This window comes from Zootoca vivipara, chromosome 5 (genome assembly GCF_965207765.1).
Source record: "Zootoca vivipara chromosome 5, rZooViv2.hap1.1, whole genome shotgun sequence".
NCBI lineage: Eukaryota > Metazoa > Chordata > Lepidosauria > Squamata > Lacertidae > Zootoca > Zootoca vivipara.
This window is the reverse complement of record NC_142588.1, coordinates 32,675,519-32,681,518: the sequence shown is the minus strand read 5'-3', so window position 1 is coordinate 32,681,518 and position 6,000 is coordinate 32,675,519. Positions and strand designations below refer to the sequence as shown.

Here is a 6,000-nt window from a genome sequence, read left to right as displayed (position 1 = left end):
GGTTCACCCTGGGATGTGAAATGAATCTATTTCCTCCTCATTCCTAGGGGGAATCCAATATTCCCAAATTAATGGCACTCTGCTGGCTTCAGAGATTCATTCATCTGTTCTTCAGGATTTCTTCATGTAGGAAAGGTTTTGAGGAGGGCGGTGATGGAATAGCTGCCAAGTACCCCGTTTTCCCTGGGAAACCCCCTGTTTTTACTTACCTTTTCCCAGTGGTCCCCCGTATCACTTCGTCTCCCACTTTTCTCCGTTATTTTCTCCTGCTGGCAGCCTTTTTTTTCTGATTTGCCCTTCTATGGGCACCAAAAATGGCCGCCGCCGGCTTCAAAAGTCGCATCTATGCATGTCCGGAAGTGCATAGACGCGACTTCCGGTGTCGGCGGCGGCCATTTTTGGTGCTCATAGATGGGCGGAGCGACACCGGAAGTTGCGTCAACGCACTTCCTGACATGCGTACAAGCGACTTTTGAAGCCGGCAGCGGCCATTTTGGGTGCCCATAGAAGGGCAAAGCGACACCGGAAGTTATGTCGACGCAACTTCCGGTGTCACACGGCTGCCAGTCCCGGATTCTGCAGTTCGGGACTTGGAAGGTAAGGGTGATGGAGCAACTTCAGGTGTTCCTGGATTACACTAATTATCTAGGAAGAAGGCGACTGTAAGTAGGTGGATCCTGTGTCCAGAATATAGGCTGGTAGCCTTTTACTCAAGGGGTTTCACTCCCTCTAAAAGAACAGTTATATAGCTTGGGGGAACTGTGGGATAGCTTTTGTTATTAGAGGTCCACATGACCTCGGTGGTTCGAGATGCCTATCACCAGCTTTGTCTTTTATGCCAACTATGGTCCTATCGGGTTTGGTATCACTTGACCACTGTACTCCGTGCACTGGTAACATTGAGAATGGATTACTGTAACATTCTCTATGTGGGACTACATTTGGGCCTGGGCCAGAAGCTCCAGCTGGTGGGGAGAGATCTCTGCTAAAATATCTACATTGGCTGCCCATATGCCACCACGCCAGGATGAAGATTCTCAGGCTGATATAGAAAGCCCTGAATAACTTGGTTTCCATGATACCTTAAGAACTGCCTGAGCCCTTATATATTAGTTGTTAGTTGTCCCGCATGGCCTCCACTAGAAGTTGGGCATTTTATGCCAAAGGTTCCATGCTGTGGGATATTGTTCCAGCAGAGATTCAGCAGGTATGCTCACATTTGACTTTCAGTCAGGCCAGTCCACCCCACCCATGAGGCAAGGTTGAGGCAAATGCTTCAGGCAGCAAGACCTTCACTCATCGCTTTTTCCCTGAAGGGAAAATGCATTATGTTGTTTGTCTCATGTCTTAGAATCATAGAATTGTAGAGTTGGAAGGGACTGCCAGGGTCATCTAGTCCAGCTCTATGCAAGGCAGCAGGAATGTTCTGCCCAACATGGGGCTCAAACCCACAACCCTGAGATGACAAGTCTCATGCTCTACCAACTGAGCTACTTGGGCTGGCCTTGACTTTCAAGCATCTGTTTCATGTGGACTGATGTCTGCAGCTGTTTAAATTGCAGGCACTTTAATGATTACTGTATAGTTTGTGTTTTATGCTTTACTGTTGTGCACTGTCCCAATACTTTTATACAAAATAACTAACTAAATTCGTGTAGTTCCTCTTTCTTCAAGAGGAGGAGGAGGAGGAGGAGGAGGAGGAGGAGGAGGAGGAGAAGAAGAAGAAGAAGAAGAAGAAGAAGAAGAAGAAGAAGAAGAAGAAGAAGAAGAAGAAGAAGAAGAGAAGAGCAGCCCTGTGCTTCTACATGCAGGCGAGATTTGAAACGTCTCAAGGTAAACAGATTCGAGTGGAGTGGAGTAGAGGGCTGACTATACAGTCCAAACAAGTACAGTGGTACCTTGGTTCTCAAACGCCTTGGTACTCAAACAACTTGGAACCCAAACATTGCAAACCCAGAAGTAAGTGTCCCGGTTTGCAAACTTTTTTCGGAAGCCAAACGTGCTCCGTTTTGAGTGCTACACTTTCGATTTGAGTGTTACGCTGAAGTCTGTCTGTTTTTGCTATTTTTTATTTTTGTTTTTGCAGCTTTTTGTTTTGCTTTTGTGACTGTGCGGAACCCAGTTCAGCTACTGATTGATTGATTGATTGATTGTGTGTGTGACTGCAGTGCATTGTTTATTGCTTTCATTTTATGGATCAATGGTATCGTTAGATAGTAAAATTCATGTTAAATTGCTGCTTTAGGGGTTGTTTTTAAAATTCTGGAACGGATGAATCCATTTTGCATTACTTTCTATGGGAAAGTGTGCTTGGTTTTGGAACAGACTTGCAGAATGGATTAAGTTTGAGAACCAAGGTACCACTGTACAATGAAGAGGCCATTTCTGTCCCGTGTTTTGAGTCACGTAGCCCATAGGAGTAGCTTGCAATTGTGGAAGAAAGCCAGACCTTTGCCTGAAACATAAATACATCGGTGGCAATTAAAGTATTATTTATGAACCCCAAAGCCACTTCCCCAAGTGCATCTGAGATGTTGTGCTTGCTCACTGCTCTCCTACCAGCAATTAAAATTGAGGCTAGCAAACCATGCTTATCCGCTTCATGTAATCTGTGGTTGGTGAGGAACAGTTTATTTCAGTTTATGGAGAACCTCTGGCACCAAATGATTTCCGTTTGTGGCTACTTGCAACCACCCCTCAGTCTCACCCTCCTGTGAATTTTTTGGAAAACAGATTCCTTGGGACAATGCAATGACAAAGAAACTTCTAAATAGCATGGGTGAATTGGTGTGTGTTATCCTGATGGATAGCCATAATGATTTTTTTAATGACTTCCAATAATAACAAAAAAAGAGAAAAGTGTGCATTGCTGCTTCCAATTTCAATTTTGGAACAACCTGTCATATTTTAAAATATATGCTCCCTCCATTCTTGATAATATGATCTTTTACTATAATCTACAGGTGTGCAGCACTAGAGTTTAAGTAGAGCTGTTTTTGCATTTAAAAATCTGCCGGCTGCAATGCTATGGCCACTTACTTGGAAGTAAGCTCATTTTAATTCTGAGTAGACATGGTTGAGATTGGAAAAGTCAAATAATCACATGTGCATAGGTTGCAGTCAAACACGCATTAACCTAAAAGCAAGTGCCATTGAACTCAAAGACTTATTTCTGAGTAGACATGTATGGGATTGCATTGTTAGTAGGTTAAGCAATTACTCTTGCATACAAATAAAAAGAATATTCCCATAGCAAAAAAACCCCTCTGTTTTTTTATTCATATACAAGTAACGATCTTAAAAGAGGCATTCTCACCTGTGTATTAAAAGCATTAATAAATAAAGAGACCAACTAACTTAGAGACCAACTAAATTTGTTCTGGGTATAAACTTTTGTGTGCATGCACATAAAAGCTTATACCCAGAACAAACTTTGTTGGTTGCTAAGGTGCTACTAGACAATTTTTAATTTTTTTTATTTATTTTCGACTGCGTCAGACCAACACGGCTACCTACCTGTATTAAAGGCAGTTCTTTTAAAACTGCTTGACAATTAATTGGGGAAATTTTATGTAATCTAATAAGAAATAAATCCAGGAAGTTGATGTCTTTTTTCCAGTACAGAAAACCAACTTCCAATTTTTTAAAATGTTTTTTTTCTACTTCTACTTTTTTTTATAAAAAAATAATGAGATCGAGCCCCGGAATGTCCCCGGATTCCATCACGCTGCTGGGAAACACAGCAGCGGCAGTCTCAGCAGCCCAGAGCAGTTGGCTCTGGTTGGCTTCAGGAGCTGCTTGGAAGTCCCCATATGATGGTGGTGCAGGGGCTCTAAGCATAGCTGTCAAGTTGTCCCTTTTCTCGCGAGGAAGCCTATTCAGCATAAGGGAATTTGCCTTTAAAAAACTTGACAGCTATGGCTCTAAGATGCAGCTTCCGGGTTGCCTCCACCTTCCCTGACCCCAGCAACTAAGCTGTGAAGGGAGGCTTCATGCTGCCTATCGGAGCAGCCTCCCGACTCCTGCTTGCATGCAAGCAGGAGCAGGGCGGGGATCTCTCAGCTGTGAAGGGAGGCTAGATAGATAGATAGATAGACAGACAGACAGATAGATACTTTATTGTCATTGTACATAGTACAACAAAATTGAATGCCATTCCATAAAAACAAAAACAAAAACACAATTACAGCCACACATACACACACATCGCAACTCCCCAAGATCATATTATTTAGTTGCAGCATTTAAGATGGTTATAGCTCTTGGATAAAAACTGTTTTGTAATCTATTTGTTCTTGATTTAATTGTTCTGTAATTGCTCATGCTGCCTATCAGAGTTTGTGTGCAAGCAGGAGGGGGGAGGGATTTCTCAGTTAGGCAAGGGGAAGCCTCCCTTCCCAGCTGAGGGATCCCTGCCCCCTGCTGCTTACATGCATGGGATTGGGGCTGCTCCGATGGGAAGGGAGGCATCGCACTGCCCGAACCTTGCTGCCGCCGCTGCTCTCAGCCCTCCTTCTCCGCCTTCCATGCCTAACCCACCACACATTGCTTCCCCACCACCACCTCCACCACCAAAGAACCAACAACTCAGGGGCTGCCTAGGCTCATGGAGAAAGGAGATAGAAGCCTCGGAGGAAGGGGAAACATGGCAGTTGAGGTCAAGGCGGTGGTCACCCCTCTGCCATCACCATCGCTGCAGCATCAATGTCCCGAATGTGTAGTAATTAATCAATCAATCAATCAATCAATCAAAGTGTCTCCAGATTCATTGAAAAAAATCTGGTAACCTTACTCTCAGACCACAGATTAGCAGTCAGTGAAGCCAATATGGAAAAAGAGTTCAGATTTAATGCATCTGAAATAAAAGACAGCCCTGCTTCAACTTTCACCATGGCTATCGCAGACTCCCCAAGTTGATGGGGTCTGCTTAGATGTAAGCCCTGCTGGTTTCACTGAGAATAGTCTCAAAAGCCATGGAAGGACCTGTCAATGTTTGTTCTGTTTCTCATCTTGCCAATGTCAAATTTGGCTCTCCACATTTTTATAGCAATTTGTGATCAATTTCTTTTTTAAAATCCTCATCATCAGTGTTTGGGTGTGACTTTCTCCTAATAAGCACATGCTTTGCTATTATTTGTGCAAATGTTTTAATTTCTCTTCCTTCCCCCTTTGGGTGTTTTTTTGGGGTGGGGTGGGGAATTGGAATGACTTTTGCCTCTTGGATTATGGAGGAAAGGTTGAAACCACTGTTACAGCCCTCTTTTAATATATAGGCCAGGCCCACACATTTCTCTTGGGAGGGAATGACTCATTCCTGAGGTGCTTTTCTTAAAATAAAAATAAAGAAGAAGAAGAGAAGAAGAAAGGTTTGAATAGCCACAGCTGCTGGGGAAATTCCATTTTCATCTAAAGTTTGCCAAAAAACGGAAATGCAAGCTCTGTGCACTTTGTGAGCAGGAGAGCTTGGCCTGGCTCCTGAAATGTTTGAGTCATTTTCTCCTTCTCCCCCATTTCCTTCCTTCTGCTTGACCCAAAACATCCAGTCTTAGACCCTGTAGGTTGGGAGTTAGAGACCCCCATCCACAGGGCCATTTCTAGAAAGTAGTGGCAGGGAACTTTTGTTTGGCCCCATAGTAGGGATGGGGGAGAAATTAGATTCAGTTAGCATTTGCACTTTCCAAAACAATCAGCGAACCAAAACATGCAGACCTCATTCAAAATGCATGCTTCTCCAAATTTTGCATTGCAGTTCTCCAGCCATATAATGGGTACAAAAATGCATACACTAGGGTAAAACATACTATTTCCCCTGTTAGGAAAAAAAATTGTATATCCTGTATGTATATCTCTCGCTCTCTCACTTGCTCTCCTCTTAATGGGGAAAAATATACTTGGGGGGTTGCAATTTGCATTTTGGAAAATAGCACAGCAGCAAAGCATCGGTCTTCTTGCATCATGTCCTAATACGGACCACACACACCCAGCTGTTACTTGCAAACA

At 43.4% G+C, this 6,000-nt stretch overlaps 1 non-coding gene across 1 annotated transcript; it reads right to left on the bottom strand.

Annotated features, from left to right (window-relative positions):
* Nucleotides 1-1,427: 1,427 nt before the first annotated feature.
* Nucleotides 1,428-1,500, bottom strand: TRNAT-UGU (transfer RNA threonine (anticodon UGU)). Its single transcript has one exon. It is a non-coding gene; the product is annotated as a tRNA-Thr (tRNA).
* Nucleotides 1,501-6,000: the final 4,500 nt, after the last annotated feature.